The following is a 19,572-nucleotide window of genomic DNA, read 5'->3' on the forward strand; positions in this document are numbered from 1 at the left end:
TCGCTCACTCTACGCCGCCTAGCTGTTTCAGCCTTCGGATTTAACAAATCCGGGGAGGAGGAAGCATATTTGCCCCCACTACGAAATTGTTTGCAACAACCAGCACTATAAGTATCTTAAGGCTGCGTCTTTCCTGATACCGGTTAATTTGAGGATAAAGGAGCTAAGTGGCAAGAGAAAGAAGTAGTGAGTGTGTGGAGGGAAGGCGCGGGTTGAGGGGCCAGGCAGGAGGACTTGGTTGACATAATTCAAGGCAGCACGCCCGCCGCGTCCCCTAGTGGTGCGACCTTACCCTGTCAGGTCATCGCGTTCTCCGTCTCGGTGTCCTCCTCTAGAAGATGGAGGGGTTTGATGACCTTTGCTGTTCCTCCCAGCTCCCCAAGTAACTAGAAACAGGTAGGTGGTAATCCCATGTAAGAACAGTAGGAAGAGGGTCAAGCGGAAGTGCGAAGGGGTTAGTTTTGGAGGGAAGTGAGAGGTTGAGAGCTCCAGGAAAGTGAAGGAAAAACGATTAGGAGATGCCTGGAGGGGGAAGAGACTTTAGCTGGGAGTTCATTTTCACTTTTTTTTTCCCTTTATTCCTCCACAAGGGCATCAGTCCTATTCTCCCCCACCCCTTCAACCTTCCATTACCCTTATTTAAAATATGTAAACCTTCTTAGCTTTAAAATGAAGGTGATCCCCACCGCTAATCTATATTCCTTCAAATCTGCATTATTGTCTCTTAGCTGGGCAGCTGCTGCCCAGCCCCGTGGGCACACAGCCTGGACCTCAGTTTCCCTGTCAATGTTGGGGGAGGGGAGAAGGGAAATCGTGGAAGTGGGGATTTAAGTGGCAGCCCTTTCAGCAACTCGCCTTTTGAAATTTCTATTTGCCTTTGAAGTTAATATCTTCCAATGAGTAATTTGATTTAAAATAATATACCATAGTATTTTCAAGGTTTTACTGAATCTGTTCTGTTAGACCTACCAGAAAATTCAAAGAAAATAAAGCCTGTACTTGCTAAATCTTTTTGATACATGATGACATTCATTCTGATCCTGATTGTCAGGGCCAGAGAACTTATTTCAAATGCTTTGTAAGGAAAGTTGCAATCTGGGGAGAGTGCACTCTATCATTTTTACTGGGAAGCTCTAAGTGTTCAGGAAATCATGAAGACTTCTGAAATTTAGTTTGAGGTCAAGATTTTAATGTCTATGCTTGATGTGTGGCCCGTCTTTCTTTAATTTCTCTGTTATTGATATACATACATACTGTAGGAACATGATTTATTTTAAAAGTGAAGAGTGATGTAATAAAATCTTGAATGTAAGCTCTCGGTTTAAAGTCTGAAAGTCTGCCCTGGCCTTGCTGACTGGTTGTCATACTCCTGTTTGGTTTCTTATTTTTACATGTGTTATCCCAAAAGTCTCGGTCGTGTTGTTATTATTTAACTCTTTCGTGAAGGACTATTATGGATGTCTTAGAGTTGAGAGAAAAGGAGGATATTTTAATTCAAGAAGCAATTATTGTATTCCTCCCTTAGTGGGGATGTTAGCATGATAAGAAGAAGGCTCTGGAAGGAGCAGCAGTGTGAGGGAAAAGACACGCTAACTTCAGTAGAGCAGCTGGATTGCATAACGGGGCAGCAGCTGTAGAATCCGAGAACCTTGGCATGCCAGAGAATGGAAAATTAAAGTCTGACTTTGGGGAAGACTTCTGAAAGGGGTTTGAAGGATGAAAATGATGCATCTCTTAAAAGATGAGTGTTGAAGGGTGAAGATGTGGTTGGAGTCCAAGGTAATAAGGGCTGGAAAGATATCAGATAGTAAATTATGGGCGAACTTGGATGTTATTTTAAAGAGTTGGGCTGTGCAGGGATGGGGAAAGGAAAGTATTATTTAACTACAAGATGTAGGAAGACACTGAATGACACATATTGGGGCATAGTAAGGGTGAAATGATTGAGAAGTGATAAGGCTTTTTTTCTTTTTTCTTTTTTGAACATGAGAAGAAGGGAGATAGACAGACTCTCACATTCACCTGGACTAGGATCCACCTAGCAACCCCTATCTGGGGTATACTCGAATCAATCAAACTGTTTTTAGCACCTGAGGCTGATGCCTTGGGACCAACCTAGCTATCCTCAGCACCTGGGGCCAACACTTGAACCAACTGAGCCACTAGCTGCAGGAAGAGAAGACGGAGAGAAGGGGGAGAGGGAGGAGGAGAGAAGCAGATAGTAGCTTCTCTTGTGTGCGCTGACCAGGAATTGAACCTGGGACATCCATACGCTGGCCCAACGCTCTACCACTGAGCCAACTGGCCAGGGTGTGATTGGGCTTTTATTCTGTTAAATTCCATTGTAATTCATGGCTAGTGAATTCTAGGACACTGCTGCTAGTTTACTCAGATTATATACAGGTTACAGAATCAATAAATATGTAGTCCCCCCTACCCCAACTGATAGTGCTTTTTCTACTTTAGAGAAATTTAATTTAGTAAAAATTAATGATGCTGTTGGGTTATGTTTGGACCTTTTGAGACCCTTAGGGCATGTGCGTTAAAACCACCCTCCAGGCACAGAGCTGACCAAGGAGGCATTCTGTTTTGTTTTGTTTTGTTTAGGGAAAAGCCTGCTGGTTAATGCTAACTTAAACAAGACTCCCATGGCAGCCAGCATTCTTGACCCTGTTTATGTTATGCATAGTATTTAACCACAGTGGTTGGATATTTGTAGCACAAAAGAGAAAGAATTATTGGTTTGGAATTGGGGTGAGTGCCCTTGGAAAGGGTAAGGGTGCTGATGGAGGGAAGGAGGTGGGGAAAGAGTAGCACTCTGAGTACAGTAGCACTCTGACCCAACTCGGAAAATCCTGTATTATGTGTAACCTCCAACAGAAGTAGCCTGCTCAATACTGTAGGCTAATACTTTTTAAAACAACCTTCCTTTTGGTCATCTGCGCCCCCCTTCCCCCATCTCCAGAGTGAAGGTGTCTAGCTCATTTTCTCCTGTAGGAAGAAGGTCTGTGGGATGTGTCTGGGAGAGGTGCTTAGCAGCCCAGTGGGCTTCCTCTCACACCCCAGTACCTCTGTCATGGTCACAATGGACAGCTTGTCAGCTGCATGTCTATGGTGGAGGTTGATTTGGGTAAGTGTTCTAATTGCCCTTGAATCTAGTGATACTAGGTTACCAAGGAGACAGATAATGAAAGGAGATTAGGTCAGCAGCCTTTTACTATCTTCTGAATACAATTTGAATGAATGATCTTCCCAGGAGTTTGCTTAATCTCTGCAAGGAAACTTGGGTTTGGCTTGTCTGATCATTGAATTAAGTGAAGGAGCCCAAGGTTAGTATACTACATTTATTAGAAGGATAGGTGTGTGTGTGTCTCTGTGTGTGTGTGTGTGTGTGTGTGTGTGTGTATGTGTGTGTGAAGAGATTTTATTTACATTTTCTGGCATTTTCCCCCCCAGTAGATTAGTACAATTTCAAAATAGCGTTGTTGGTATTAATGACTTATGGGGATGGGGCAAAGAAAATTGTTTTAATACTTTGATGTTAGCTCATCTGATCCTTGCTATAGAAACTTTAACCTTGAAGTTCATGTAAAAATCAAATTTCTTTCAGAAATGAAAGAGGACTATTTTACTGCATGCATGGGTTTAAGATTATAATTTATTTTAGTTTTGTGGTACTGTGTTTTTTAAAAAAGTGATCTAATCACAGGGCAGACTCTTAACTTTACTCCAGTGCTAACACACACATGTCAGGCAGTGTTTGTTGTATTTAATATGGAGATAAGGGAAAATGATTTCAAAATCAGCCTCTTTCTCTAAAAGAGAAAAAGAAAATTAATAACACCTTTAATTAAATGCATCTTTGTGGGAATGGGTTTCCCAGGTTGAAACTGTTAGGGGACATTTTGTTCATTATGGCCATTATGCATGCCTATGCCTCTGAAACTTTAGGATTCCCTATATGGAGATTGCTACTGTGAACCATTAGTTTTTTTCTTTTTTAAAGAAAATTTCTCTTTATTTATTTTCTTAAGTTTCAGAGCAATAGACTGGACTTGATTTCATGTAAGCCTACTATACTCAATTTTCTTTCTCTCTGTTTGTTTGTCCTTGACCAACCCAACTGCCTTCTTTCTGTGATTCTTCCCCAACAGAGGTTATTCCCTGCTCTTTGAAAGGAGGAATGATTCAGGGGCAGAGGAAACAACTTTTTTCAACCCTAGCAACACTTAGTTGACTGTCTGCTATATACCAAGCACTGGGCTAGGTACTAGGGGCAAGGAGTGGGGGGGTAAATAAGGCAGGATTCTTACCCCCCATGAGGAGCTTATAGACATATTAACAGGTGATTGCAGTTTAGGGTGGGTGGGGTTGGGGTGGGTCAGGAAAATCTGGAAGATTAGGATCTGCAAGGACTGTAGGAGATAAACCAAGAAACCTAGATAAGAACAAAGGAATCACAATAGAGCAGCAGTTCTCAACTTGTGGGTTGCGACCCTGGCAGGGGTAGAATGACCAAACACAGGAGTCGCCTAAAGCCATGGAAAATACATTTTTTTACCTTTGAAATGAAATTTAATGGGGTGACAGTGATCAATAAAAGTACATAGGTTTCAGGTGAACATGTCTGTAGCATTTGAATAGTTGATTGCTTTGTGTGCCCATCATCCAAAGTCAAATTATTTTCCAACACTGTATATTTGTCCTTCTTTACTCCCCTCTCCCGGGTAACTATTTCACTTTTCTCTATGTGCATGAGTCTCAGTTTTAGAGCCCACTTATGTGGGATATATATTTTATTTCCAGTTGTGCTGTTGCTCTAAACCAAAGTTCCTGTCTTTTTATATTTGCTTTTTTACTTTTTTTTTTTTTTTTTGTATTTTTCTGAAGCTGGACACGGGGAGAGACAGTCAGACAGACTCCCGCATGCGCCCGACCGGGATCCACCCAGCACGCCCACCAGGGGCGACGCTCTGCCCACCAGGGGGCGATGCTCTGCCCCTCTGGGGGCATTGCTCTGCCACGACCAGAGCCACTCTAGCGCCTGGGGCAGAGGCCAAGGAGCCATCCCCAGCGCCCGGGCCATCCTTGCTCCAATGGAGCCTTGGCTGCGGGAGGGGAAGAGAGAGACAGAGAGGAAGGAGGGGGTGGGGGTGGAGAAGCAAATGGATGCTTCTCCTGTGTGCCCTGGCCGGGAATCGAACCCGGGTCCCCAGCACGCCAGGCCGACGCTCTACCGCTGAGCCAACCGGCCAGGGCCATCTTTTTATATTTGTAAAGTAGGAATAAGAACTGATATTATCTGGTTACTAGTTCTAGTTTCCACTTACTTGTTTCTTAATTTTACCTTTTCTTTGTTCATTTATCCATTCCATATTCAATAGATATTTGTTGCACACCTACCATGGCACAAAAGGCCTATTCTCAGAGGGAGCTTGTATTCTGTTGTTTTATGTTAACAACAGAAGTTCTTTTGAAATAACCCTCAAATATGGAGCAGTTTGTTGAGGTATTCTTCAACTTTAGGAATGTTTTCTTCAAACTGATCTCAGTATTTTCAAGTCACTTAGCTTTTCCCTCCTAATAAGAGAAGAATGAGGAGACAGAGCCCGGCATTCTCATCTTTTTTATAAACTTGAAATATTTTGCCCAAATGTACCTGTTAGTTGTCAAGTCTAGAGACAGATGTAGCTGTTTCTTATGTGTAATACTGGCTTGCATTTCATTTTGGATATTCTAATTTTGACCCAACTTTTGTTTGAGTTCTGTATCCACTGTATGACTTGTTTCCTAGGATAATCCAAATCTAGTGTTCGTGAGAAGTCAGACAGACCTATTTTGAGGTCATGGTATCATGGTCCTTTGCTTTGTTAATGCATTTTACTTACTTGTTTAAATCACTCAGGGATATGTACACAGTAGAAAGTGTTCCAACCAGAAGAAGGTAGCTCCATTCACTATATAATATGTGGCTTTTGTAATTATTCAAAAATATATATGTCAGAGTAAATGTAATAATCTCCTTCTGGCAATTCAACCTTATCTATTTGATATAACTCATTGTCATCTATTGTTACATAACCTTCCACACTTGTACTTTTACTTATAGAAAGCTAGAAGAATGTCCGTGTTTATATATACTGATGTGTGTGTGGGACGTGAGTGTGTGGGTTTCTGTTTATGTATACCCGTGGATATGTTTACATATGCATACGTGTGTATCTGTGTGTGCACGCACTCCTTCTGGCCTCTATTCTCTTCAATTTTAGAGAGGCTGTTGTTGAGGCTGCCACCATGGCTCAGAAGTCTCAAGTCCCAAGAGCCTGCATGGTTCCTCTTTAATCAGTACAGCATGATATTACTCAATTAAGAGTTCTTGTCAGAGAGATATGAATGTCTGGCTGTTATGAACGGGGAACAAGAAAGCTATTTCCAGCTGCTTGACCACAATGGCAACAAATATCATTGTGGAGAATGTTATTTCCACAAGGACTGTGCTTCATCTGGGTGTTAGGGGAGGAGGGGCATTTCGGAGCACAGATTTGGCATCTGTGAGCCTTTTGTTAGGTAGGAAACAAGGTATTTGGGGAAGGCCTAGCAATACCTGTGGAGCAGAGCAGATAGGTGGAACTACTGATTCTAGGCAGGTTTCGTTGTGGGCGTATTAGAGGAACTCTTTGGGCATTGGGCATCAGCAGAGGGTAGGGATGGAGTGTTCCTACTGAGGGAGAAACAGAATTGCCTTTTGTTAAGGGGCTCCTTTGCCATCTTGGATTATGATTTGTTGGGAGAAGGGTTATTGTCATGTCAACAAAATGAGGCATTCATTCTGTACCCAGTATTTATTGTTCCACAGGCTTGCTTTAAAACTCTCTGAGTAGACACAGAGACCTCAAGGTTCAAAGGCTGGGGCAGGATGGCCGACTTTCCCAAGGTCGCTAGTTACTTTATATGAGATCCTGCCTAGTCAGTTTGATACAGCTGAAATCTTTGCACACTTCTGTGGTTAAGTTCCTATGCTTGGCTGAGGACACTAAAATAACATAAAAAAATAGAAGAAAAGCAACCAGCAAGAAAATATGGTCCCTGCGCTCAAGTAGCTCATAAACATGGTGAGCCATGGGTACAAATGCGCCTAAGGTCAGGCAGACAGTGATAAATGTTGCAAACCGAGATTTAAATGAACTGTCGTCTGATTATCTGAGGATGGAGAGAGTACGTCTGCTCAGGAGTAAAGATTTGCAGCACAATTCTGTCCTCAGCAGACAAGCTGGGTGAAAGGCTCATTCCGCGCAGAAGAGTAATAATACAGAAGGAAGGCCCTTGTGCTGCCATGAGGGGTGGGTCACGGTTTGCAGCACAGGGCACAGTGGCGGTATGCTTTGCATCAATCCTGAAGGGCTACTGGAAGGATGCTGGGCGCTGTTAGGGACAAAAATAAATAAATAAATAAATAAATAAATAAATAAATAAATAAAAGAAGGAGGGCATGTTGATGCTATCAACAGAGAGAAGGGACACGAGAGTATGAGGACTGTGTCCAGCGAGGCATGTTGGCAGAGATTTTCAGCTTGGAAACTTAGCTGAGAAGTCACAGCTTGGCGGAACTCAGGACTGATAATTATATGTCAAAGTAAATACTGTCATGTGCCACTTAACACTGGCGATATATTGTAAGAAATGCATCGTTAGGTGATTTGATAATTTCGCGAACATCATAGAATATACTTACAGAAACCTGGATGGTAGAGCCTGCCACACACCTGGGTTGTATCATATAGCCTACTGTGCCTAGGATTGAAACCTGTAAGCATGTTACTGTACTGAATACTGTAGGCAGTTATCAACCAATGGGAATTATTTGTGCCTCTAAGCATATCTAAACATAAAAAAGTTATAGTAAAAAGATATTTTAAAAAAAGTACACCTGGATAGGGGCTTAACATGCATGAATGGATCTCGCAGGACTATCTTCCAGTTTAAAAAATACTGTATTTGAATTTCTCAAATATTTAACCGCATTCTGCTTTATATCTTAAGTAAACATGCCATTAAAATCTATTTCATTTTTAACTTCCAATGACTACTTAAGAGTCACAGTATGTAATGTGTATCGCACTTAACTAATCATTCCTTATTCTGTTTGCTCCTTTTCTGTCTATGGCTTTGCGCTTCTCTGCATATCTTTAGGGGCTTACGTTCCCAGAGTCCTACCCCTATTCTAAACCAACCTCATGCGTGAATGTACCTACACAGTGTGGACTGTGGTGTTTAGACCTCTGCATCGACTGTCCCCTCCGCCTGGAGTGCTCTGTTCCCAGGTGTGCGTGTGCTTGCTCCCTTGTCATCGTCATTCTCAACTCCAATGTCATCCTCTACTGAAGGCCTTCTCTCCTTACTGCATTTGAAGTTGTGGCCCTGGCCGGTTGGCTCAGTGGTAGAGCGTCGGTCTGGCATGCGGGGGACCCGGGTTCGATTTCCGGCCAGGGCACATAGGAGAAGCGCCCATTTGCTTCTCCATCCCCCTCTCCTTCCTCTCTGTCTCTCTCTTCCCCTCCCGCAGCTAAGGCTCCATTGGAGCAAGGATGGCCCGGGCGCTGGGGATGGCTCCTTGGCCTCTGCCCCAGGCGCTAGAGTGGCTCTGGTCGCAACAGAGCGATGCCCCGGAGGGGCAGAGCATCGCCCCCTGGTAGGCAGAGCGTCGCCCCTGGTGGGCGTGCCGGGTGGATCCCGGTCGGGCGCATGCGGGAGTCTGTCTGACTGTCTCTCCCCATTTCCAGCTTCAGAAAAATACAAAAAAAAAAACCCCCCAAAAAACCAAACAAACAAAAAAAGAAGTTGTATGAGCCTTTCATTTCTCTGATTTGCCCGATACTCACTTCTTCATCGTATATATTTATCCTCTTAGTTGAGGGAAAGCATTATTATTATTATTTTTTTTTACAGGGACAGAGAGAGTCAGATAGAGGGATAGATAGGGACAGACAGACAGGAACGGAGAGAGATGAGAAGCATCAATCATCAGTTTTTCGTTGAGACACTGTAGTTGTTCATTGATTGCTTTCTCACATGTGCCATGACCGCGGGCCTTCAGCAGACCGAGTAACCCCTTGCTCGAGCCAGTGGCCTTGGGTCCAAGCTGGTGAGCTTTTTGCTCAAGCCAGATGAGCCCACGCTCAAGCTGGCAACCCCGGGGTCTCGAACCTGGGTCCTTCCACATCCCAGTCTGACGCTCTATCCACTGCGTCACCGCCTGGTCAGGCGGAAAGCATTATTTTTTAAAAAAATTCTGTTTTATTCGCTACTGTTTTCCTAATGCTAGTACAATACGTGGCACATAGTAAAACTAACCTTTTTTTGAAGAAAAATTTTGTTTGAAGAGAAATTTTTTGAATAAAAGATTAATAATATATTTCCCATTGACTGAGCATATTATAGTAAATAAGATGCAGTCTTGGTGGCATGACACTGACAGTCCAGGGGAGGAGCCCGCCTCTGCACAAGTAACTCCAAGCTCGACTGGAGTTAGGGAGACAGGCAGGGCATCGTGGAAGGGGGTCATGGGGAGACGAACTTGTTCTGGGAGGGGTGGGGGCAGTTTCTCTGAGAAAGGAGCATTTGTACCGAGGCTTCAGAGATGGAGTGAATTAGTTAATTGTAATTGGGAGGTGAGGATGGAAGAGGAAGAAGACAGTGATCCAGGAAAAAAATGTGATTGAAAAAGTCAACACAATAAGCGAAAGTCTGATTCTTACTTCTTAAGTTGACGTTAGGTCATTTGTTTTAACGGATGCAATAATGTAAGGGTAGAAATTAATCAACTTTGTTGGCATTTTTTGATATATAGTACTTCATTTTTAATAACTTTAAAATAATTAGCAGTATTTTAAAACATTTTGAGTCAGTCATTATGGAGGGAGGAGGAATTTTCATCTGAAAGTAGCAGTTTTTTAAAACTGGAACTAGCTTCAAGTTCTGTTCTGTGCTAATACAAATCACTGTAAAAATAAAAACAGTGCAGAGAAAGTAAACATTCTTGTTAATATCTGACTTCATTGGGACTACTAGTGGTTCAAGATGACTTGGCTGAATATTGCCGTGTTATATACATGTAAACTTTTGCATAAATTGCTGGTTTGGCTTATCATGGTAACAAGTGAGGTTTGTACCGTTTCTGTTTCTTGTTGATTAAGGGATTCTGTGGCCTGATGCTTGAAAAGAGCATGATTTTCTCTGGGTGACAGTACAGATGTGTTTGTTAATTCAGACACTGTAATAATATCATTCACGTCTTCATGCCTTGATTCTGTACTTGAGCTGACATAGACTGATAATGTTCCATTTTCAGTCTCTCTCTATAAATGGGCTTTTGTCAATGTTTTTACAGCAATTTCTATGTTAGCATGCTATTAAATACATAAAGGTTTCTGATAGGCCTTCACTATGTATTTATTAATATACTATAACCCTCTATGCATTTGGGACTGCATTCTACATTTTTCCTGACCTTAATGTTATCACTCCTCTTTTTTTTTTTTTTGTCTTTTTCTGAAATGACTTCACTTATCCTTCTAATTTTAAACTTTTGGTGTCTTTTCATTTAATATATTTTTTCCTGTGAGCAATATTTAATTGATATTGTTTTAACATACTTCTTATAGAGAAAGTTATTGGTGTTACATTTATTGTTACAACCAATATGTTTAATTCCTACTCTCAAGTTTTCTCTTTGTTGTGAAAGGTACTGGCTTGCCTTTTTCTACCAGTATTTAGCCACAGGGCCTTCAGTAAATTGCACAATGTTTCTAAGACAACAGTTCCCTATTAGTAAAAAAACAAACAAAACAACATACATACAAAAATCTTCAATGCTTCAGAAATGCTTGGCATGATAGATGTGTTAACTGCCATTTTTATCACTGTTGATAGGTTGAGTGATACGAAATTATTTGACTCCTTTTGATCTATAAAAATGGCATTTTCATGTGGTGCAATCTAATAATCTTCCTGAGATTTTCTTTAGTGTCTTTTTCAATGTATTTTTTGTTTCATACATCCATAGGATTTTGAAATGGCCAAGTGTGGTGTTCAGTTTTATGACTGATAGATTGCCTTTATGTTTCCAAATACTTTCACAAACCTATGTTTTTCTGGTTCCCAAAGTGAAAGAACTAAATAACTTTTTATTTATTATTTATTTATTTATTTACCTATCTGTCTATCTATCAATCTATTTATTAAGTGAGAAGTGGGGAGGCAGAGAGGCAGACTCTTGCATGTACCCTGACTGGGATCCATTGACAAGCCCCCTTCTAGTCAATGCTCTGCCCATCTGGGGCTGCTGCTCTGTCACGCAGCAAATGAGCTATTTTAGCACCCAAGACAAGGCCATGGAGCCATCCTCATTGTCCGGAGCCAACTTGCTTGAACTATTCAAGCCATGGCTGTGGGAAGGGGAGGGAGATAGAGATAGATAAATAGATAGATAGATAGATAGAGAGAGAGAGAGAGAGAGAGAGAAAGGGAGAAGTGGGAGAAGGATGGATGGAGAAGCAAATGGTAACTTTTTCTGTGTGTCCTGGCCAGAAATCAAACCCAGAACTTCCACACGCTGGCTGAGGCTGTACCACTGAGCCAACCTGCCAGGGCCAGAAATAAATAACTTTTAACCCCACTCCTTTGCACAACAATGAATTTAATATGCTTTTATTTTTCTTGCCTTCTTGTCCCTTCCCAGTTTTTATTAATATGTAGATACATAATAAATTTTTATAAATTTCACCTCATAGCTTAAATTTTAAGTATAGTTTAGATTTTGCATTCTATTTTGTAATAAAATCTGCAGCAATATTTTGTATGTGTCCATAATTAGTTTTGACCTTCATTGGCAATTGTGTCCATTTAGGCCCCTTGCTTCGTCTGGCTTCACAGGTGCCTCCCGTGTAATTGGGGGGTGTCCTTGTATTTATCTGGTCAGTTGCATCTTTGGCATTTCTGAATTAGACTCAGGGTTTGTTTTATACATTTAGTAGGGCATCTGTTTTATTGACGTTCAGAAGGTGCAATGTGCATCTTTCAGTTCATGTGGTCCAAGAATGTGCTTCTTAACCCTCTTCTGCAAAGTGAGTTAGTGGAAATAATGCCTTGATTTTAGCTTTTTCCTCCTCTCTTTCTAGTACTGTTGCCAATTTTTTCTTGCCATTTTGTGCATCTTCTTGAGCATTTTGGTGGGAAGTTTGAGTAGTTTTTTTGGAATATTAGTTCAGTAGCTTTCAAAATTTTTTTCACCATGACCCACAGCCAGAAATGGTCATACATACGTACATGAATACAACTAGGTTTTCATGCTGTTTACCATGTACAGTAAACTCTTGATTTTTTTTCCCCTTTTATTTTTTCTATTATAGTCTATTTTCATTTCAGAAAAGGTGCCGGTCATAACTCAGAAGATTCAAACACACTGATCTGTTCATGAACTGAAGTTTGAAAAACGCCGATCTAGTCTGTTGCTATTCTATGTAGAACTAGGGTAATTTGTTGTTTGACATGTCTTTATTATGGACAGTACCAGTTCCTATGTGAGTAGCTGGGAACAGAGTGGGAAATAAAGCATCGTTATCCTTGGAGCCATGAAGCATGGAGTCTAGTGGAAAGAGCAATATGGAGCAGATGTTCACTCAAGGATATATATACAAAAAGTGGTAAAGCTGCAAGGGAAAAGAATAGGGAGTTTCCAAAGAGATTAAATGGGGAACCTCATCTGACTTTGGGGTGATTCAGGATTTCCCTAGGGAAGTGACATTTGATTAGGTCTGCAGAATGAGAAGGGGTTAACTCTGTGAAGGGACATGGTGGGTGTGTGTGGGGTTATAGAGTCATGGAAGAAATTAGTAATGGGAACAAAATAGAGGACTGGAAGTGAATGGCAGATGGAAGGCACTCCTTTTGGTTTGATGATTTGGCATTTTTTGTGATACTTAAAAGGCCTTCCTGTTTGTGGCTTTTTTATTTATTTTTTTCACTTGATAAAAGTCAAATAGGGATAGAAAGCATATTTCTGGGAGGTGTACGTAGATATGTGTTGAAGCAGTTTTTTGATTAAGCATTTTTTTCTATTGCTAAATACTATAATAATAGCATTTATTGAAGGCTTGCTCTGTGTTAGGAACTATACAATGTTTGCATGGATATGTAGTATCAGTTTTAGTTAGATAAAAAATATTCTTACATAGGGTAGTTATCAATTTAGTAATTATGCATAATTTGTAAAAAAAATAGAATGCAGAAATTAAGTTTTGGTAAGTGCAGACCAGATGATTGGGTATTTCATAGTTTCCTGGTGATTTAAAAAAAATGGCTTGGAATTATTGCTGTTAGGCTTTTTATTTTTTTATCTGCTTATTTTTTTATGGTAGAATTTAAGGGTTCATTCCTCTCCCCACTGTTTTTAAAGCTGTGTAAAGAATTTTTTTATTTAAAAAATTTAAAACTGGAAATTCATAAAGTAAGTCTGAGATTGAATGAAATGTGAGTCTAATGTTTGAGACTAATGAGACCATGATCCAATTAGTTTGAGACTAATGAGGTCATGCTTCAAGGGCCAATTTCCCTGCTGCTGGCCGCATGGCCTCTGACAGAACCAAACCTTCCCCGGCCCTCAGGCCTTTGTCCTAAATGTGCACAAATCATTCTTCCCATCTTATTATTCAGTGACTCTAAGCTGATTATTTTCAACTTTCCTCTGGCTGTTTAATTTTCTTTTCTTTTTTTTTAAGTGAGAGGAAGGGAGGCAGAGAGACAGACTTCCACATGTGCCCCAACCAAGATCTACTTGACAACCTTGTCTGGGGCTGATGCTCTGCCCATCTGAAGCCACTGCTCTGTTGCTTGGCAACTGAGCTATTTTAGTGCCTGAGGTGAGGCCATAAAGCCATCCTCAATGCCAGGAGCCTACTTGTTCAACCATTCAAGCCATGGCTGTGGGGCAGGGGGAGGGGGATAAGAGAAAGAGAAGAGGATGGAGAAACAGATGGTCGCTTCTCTTGTGTACGCTGACTAGGAATCAAACCCAGGACTTCCACATGCTGGGCCAATGCTCTGCTGCTGAGCCAATTGGCCAGGGCCTGGCTGTTTAATTTTCAAAGAAATGATGACCCCATTTCATGGAGCAGCTTTAGTCTGATAAGCTCAAATTAAAGGTGGGAGGACTCCAGGTATTTACTTCCTCGTGTGCATTGGGAGGTGAGATCAGACAGCACAAACACCTTCTCTTTGTAGAACACTGTTAATGCTTCTCCTGGAATGATGGAAGAGTAGATGAAGGTTGGGACTTAGCTGAGCAGATACTTAAGATATCAACATCATAGTTTGTGGTTTGCCCACACTTAAAATTAATTTTTTTAACCTTTCAGAAGCAGTGAAGATGAAAAAGATATCCTAGGTTTACATGTTGGATGCTTGCTTTGGGGAAATAGGCAGTAAGTACATCTAAGTTGTTAGGTGTAATTCACATTTTATGAAAACCCCCCCTGAACAGTGAGTGATGTCATTTCAAAGAGATTTAAAGGGCTATGGAGGACACACTCATAGGAGGATTTGATAAGGACCGGGCTTTGTGTGGATGGGAACAAGAGGTACTGGGCGACCCAAATTTTCTTACCAGCAAATTAAATCAGTCAGTTCAAACACATTATTTTTTTTTTTGTAATTTCAAAACTTTTAGTCTTTCAAGTTTACTCATTATAATACGAACACTTTCTTACACTTGTTCTTATTTTTGAGGAAAAATATATTTGATGAAGAAAGATGAGATGAACGCTTTATTTTTTATTTGAGCTCTACCTAATTCCTCATTTATAATACCTATGTATTCAAGTAGTCCAGGTGACTGTGGGTATTTTGCTTAGTGTGTTGATTCATCAGCTTATCCTCCTTTATTTTTGGTTAAGTATCTTCTGCTTAAGCTGATAGATACTCTATGGAAATCTGGCCGGGATCGTGGGCTCCTGATGTGGACCAAGGCAGAGGCAGGTTGCAGTGTTGGGACCATGCTGGGCATAGGTCCAGGCAGGTAACAGGCACAGGCGTTGCTCAAGCCTAGCACTAGAAATCAGTTGGATCAGAGGGAGTCAGAGTCATGCGGTGAAGTTCACTTCAAGGCAGACCAGGCCAGGAAGAGGCACAGAGTGTCCTGAGGCTCTGCCTACTGTTCTGAGGAAAGGCACTCTGGATAGCCCTGAGGCTCTGCCTACTGTTCTGAGGAAAGGCACTCTGGATAGCCCTGAGGCTCTGCCTACTGTTCTGAGGAAAGGCACTCTGGATAGCCCTTAGGCTCTGCCTACTGTTCTGAGGAAAGGCACTCTGGATAGCCCTTAGGCTCTGCCTACTGTTCTGAGGAAAGGCACTCTGGATAGCCCTGAGAGAGACGGCATGATGAAAGCCGAAAGCTCCCTGGAGGAATTTTATTTTCAGAGTTGGGAGCATCAGTTGAACTTCTCTGCTTGTTCAAGGGAACCTCAGCACTCAGGCAGGGCTTTGTCACCATGACCGTGGGAAACACAGTCCCAGCAACTACTCTTCAAGCATTTGACTACCTCAAAATGAAGGACCAGGAATCACATATTCTTTCTAATTCTGATCTGAGGAACGTTGTTGAATACATTTTCTAGGAATAAGAATTAGCCTAGATTTCAGGTCTAAATATATTATTCCTGCAAGAGAAATATGGTAAAACTTATTTAACATTCCATAATTTAGGAGGGGGAGGGTATAAACTCAGGCCGGTAGCTGTTATGACAGAGGTTAGTGGACAATTTTGGGTTTATTCTAACACAGGGAGCGTGCAGAATCATTTACCTCCCAAAGTCCCTTCCTTTTTTCTTCTTTATGCCATTTTGATGGTGGAATAACAGTGGTGGGTAAAAGGGTAAAAATTCAGTCAACACAGCTTTAAAGTATTTAAAACTATTCAATGCATTTATAAATATTTATTTTTATGTGAACTGCTTATAATATTCTTAAAATGTTTTTAAAATGATTTTTGAAACCACATTATGGTAATATTTCAATAAACAAACACATTTGCAGTTCCCTAATGTAATATACTTTTCATTTAAACATGTTAGTTTTTGGCCTATTTCCTTTATGGTTTATTTTACGGTCTACTTCTATCTAGAGGCAACAAAAGTGTTTTTGTTCTACTGGCCATTTTCTATGTACTGTAATACATACCAATAGAATCTGAGTCATTATATTTTTAATCATAATACATTAAGTTGTTAGCTGTTGTTCATTCAACCATTGTCTTATTTTTGGACATTTAGTTTTATTCCTCATTTATTTACTATTTTCAAAATACTGTACCTAACAGTTTTCTATGTAATTTTCTGAGACTAAGGTGGGAGGATTAATTTGAGAGTGATATCATTTGGTTTTCAACTAGATTAAAAAAGATTATTTAGATTATTACAAAAGTAATATGTATTTATTGTAGGAAACTCAGAAAAACATAAAAAAGAAAAAAAAAGGAACTGTAACCCCCACCTGGAGGTAGCCATTGTCAACTTTATGGAGTATTTCCTTTTAATACTTTCTCTGTACATTGTATATGGTTGCAATCCTACAGGGGACAATGAATATCCTGTTCTTTGTCTTACTAGTATATCATAATTAGAGGTGACCTTAATTTCATTCAGTAGCTCTACCTCCCTGTATGTGAGGCTTTTTCTGCATTTCAGATGGTTTCTTTAGGGTAGATTCCCAGCTATAAAATTTACACTCTGAAAGTTAGGGATGACTTTTATGAATAGTGGTGAAAAGTGGTTAAATCCATTTTCAAAACAGTGATAACAGTTTATACTCCTACCAGCAGAATCTGAGAACAGTTTAATGATATACATTTGTATGAATGAAATGCGAATCTGTAGAACTTGGAAAATGATCAGAGCAATAGGAAGTTTAATAATAATCAGCCCCGGGTGACACTGAGTGGAGCTGACCCGACCCACTAGCGGATGTGCCTCTCCCACTGCGGTGGTTAGTCCTCCACTTTTCTACCACTTTGTACCCGAACAGAGAGCATCTTCTCAAGACTTCCGTTGGTCCTCCTGTACCCTTTGAGTGCACAGATTTTAATATGTCATAACATATTTTGGTTTTAACTGCATTCACTGTATGAACTAATTGTGGAACCTCCCTGGTTAGTATACTTCCACAAAAGAATCAGTTAACTACTAGAAAATAGAAGTAACACTGTATAAATGTATAGCAAAGACTTAAAAAACAGATAGTATTTGTAACTGTAAGTGTGTATTCCTCAGATCAGTCCCTAAAAGCTTTATTTTCTAATAGGTACCATTGATATTGAGGTCAGGGACCACTTTTGTTCTTTTGGGGAAATTAAGTTAGCTTCCTAAAGAGGTAATTTACCATTTCATTCATAATTGGAAGTAATCCCATGGGATACAATTCAGTTTGACATTCAATTCGTGATCGCTTACTAGACTCTGGAGATATCTAGGTAAGGTGGAGGCCGTATCTTCAAAAAGCTCACAAATAGTGGAGGTGTGATCCATGCAGTGCGAGAAATTAGTTACTTGTGAGCGTGAGTTTAAGCCAAGACCAACCCTGAGGGTCCACCTCAGGGTCTTATCCATATATTAGAAAAGGGCTACACATTTCAATGTTTTTATTGGTAATTGACACAAAGAAGGGACACAATCAGCTATGTGATCCAGAAGCCCTCTGAGGATAATGACTAAGAGGCATGACACTTCATGGTGCTAGGAAGAGAGAGGATTTATTTACCGTTCTTTAAATATTGGATATGTTAATGTAATGAGCAATATCTTCAAGCACAGTCTTTACAATGAATATAACAGTGAGATTTAAAAAAACTAATGTTGCTCCATACAGGTCAATGGCATAATGCCAAAGCTTATTTCAGAAAAACAACTTTATAGGAGCCAAAGCAAGACGGCTCAGACAAAGTAGCTCTTTGCTGGCGTGGCTTCGTCCAAGGAGAAATATTTCACATTCCTTGTGGAATGATGGGCTAGATATCTTTCAGGATATTGCCTATGAATGTTATTTAACACAAAAGAATAGTTTTGGTAAGTACAGTGAGTTCATGGTTCTACAACTCAACACTGTATCTTTTCTTGTAGTCAGTTAAGTGGCGATCTGTGTGTGAATGTCAGCCCCACTGACATGAGAAGGTAGTGTGAACAAGGATCATTCTGTGGCCACAGGTATTTGGGGTATGGGAATGCCCACAGGCATGCTTTTCACTTCAAGGAGCTGGAGGAAGAGAAGTTAAGGCTCTGACATTTATGCCTTTGGCAAGAGTTTGCAAAACTGGCAGTCTATGTGCTAAGTGAATTTGGCCCCATATTCTTTTTATTTGCTCAATACAAGGTTTTAAAAGATGACATAGCTAGGTAGACATTATAATCGGTTCTAATGCAAGTCTAGTTTCTATATCCTGCCGATTTAAGGTCTGTTTTCACTAGATACTTTGTTTATGATACCTGGTTGGTCCCTGTGGGTATTTGTGTTTGTGACACCTGCCAAATTATGGCCACAGTATAAGGTGAAGTACGTATAAGTTTCAGACGCAGCATAGAGCAGGTGGTGGTTAATCTGGATGGGAGGAGGGTCATAAAAGGTTTCATTGAGAGGTGATGCTGAAGCTGGGGCTGAAAAGATGAAATAGGTATCTACCAGGCATAGAGCTTGAACAAGGAGGGTGTCCAGGAAGTGCCAAGTGCATGTGCAAAGACAGCTGCATAGGTCAGCATTATGAGTTAGGGAGTTCTAAATAGATTTAAAGTGTAAGAGCTTAATGAGCAAGGTAGGTTATAGCTGAAGTAAGAAGTAGCTGGAAGACCCAATGTGCTGTACTTGAGGAGGTTAGACTTAAGGCAGTGGGGAACCATGGGAAGGTTTCAAATAGAGCATTAGCATGCTAGATTTCTGTTTCAGGAAGCTTCTTCTTTATACAGCCAAGCGAAGCAGTGGTAGGTGGAAGGGACTAGAATATCCTAGCACAGATAATTAGGATCAGAATTAAGGCAGTGATAGTGGGTTTGGAGGAAAGGGGGCAGATGAGAAAGATATTTAGGAGGAAGAATTGACACAATTTAGTAATTCAGTAGATTAGTAGGAGAGGGAGAAGTTATGGTGAATGGATGGTGGTTCCATTGAGAAAGATGGAAAGTGAGAGAGAGTCAGGAGGGCATGAGAAATGTATAATATGAGTTTGCTAGGTCTGCCATAACTAAGTACAGTGGATGAAGCGGCTTAAACAATGAAGGTTTTTCTTACAGTTGTGGAGGTTAGAAGTCTAACATCAAGGTGCCAACAGGGTTGGTTTCTTCTGAGGCATCTCTTCTTGGCTTGTTAGATGGTCATCTCCCTGTGTCTTTCCATGATCTTTCCTCTGTCTGTGTGTGCATGTCTGTGTCTAAATTTCCTCATCTTGCAAGAACACTAGTCATATTGAATTAGGGCCCACCCTAATGACCTCATTTTAACTTAATTACCTCTTTAAAAACCCTATGTTCAAAAGGTCAG

The 19,572-nt window shown here is 40.6% G+C and overlaps 1 protein-coding gene across 6 annotated transcripts in view; it reads left to right on the forward strand.

The window, feature by feature from the left end:
• The window catches only part of LPAR1 (lysophosphatidic acid receptor 1), a 146,269-nt gene that overhangs the window by 2,278 nt on the left and 124,419 nt on the right, over positions 1-19,572 (forward strand). Inside the window, exon 1 of one of the 6 annotated variants that reach the window (XM_066256547.1) lies at positions 222-396. The exons of the other annotated variants lie outside the window; for them this stretch is intronic. The gene's annotated coding sequence lies outside the window, so the exon portion shown is untranslated. Of the gene's footprint in view, positions 1-221; positions 397-19,572 lie in introns of those variants that run through there. 6 annotated transcript variants of the gene reach the window in all.

This window comes from Saccopteryx bilineata, chromosome 2 (assembly GCF_036850765.1).
Source record: "Saccopteryx bilineata isolate mSacBil1 chromosome 2, mSacBil1_pri_phased_curated, whole genome shotgun sequence".
Classification (NCBI taxonomy): Eukaryota; Metazoa; Chordata; class Mammalia; order Chiroptera; family Emballonuridae; genus Saccopteryx; species Saccopteryx bilineata.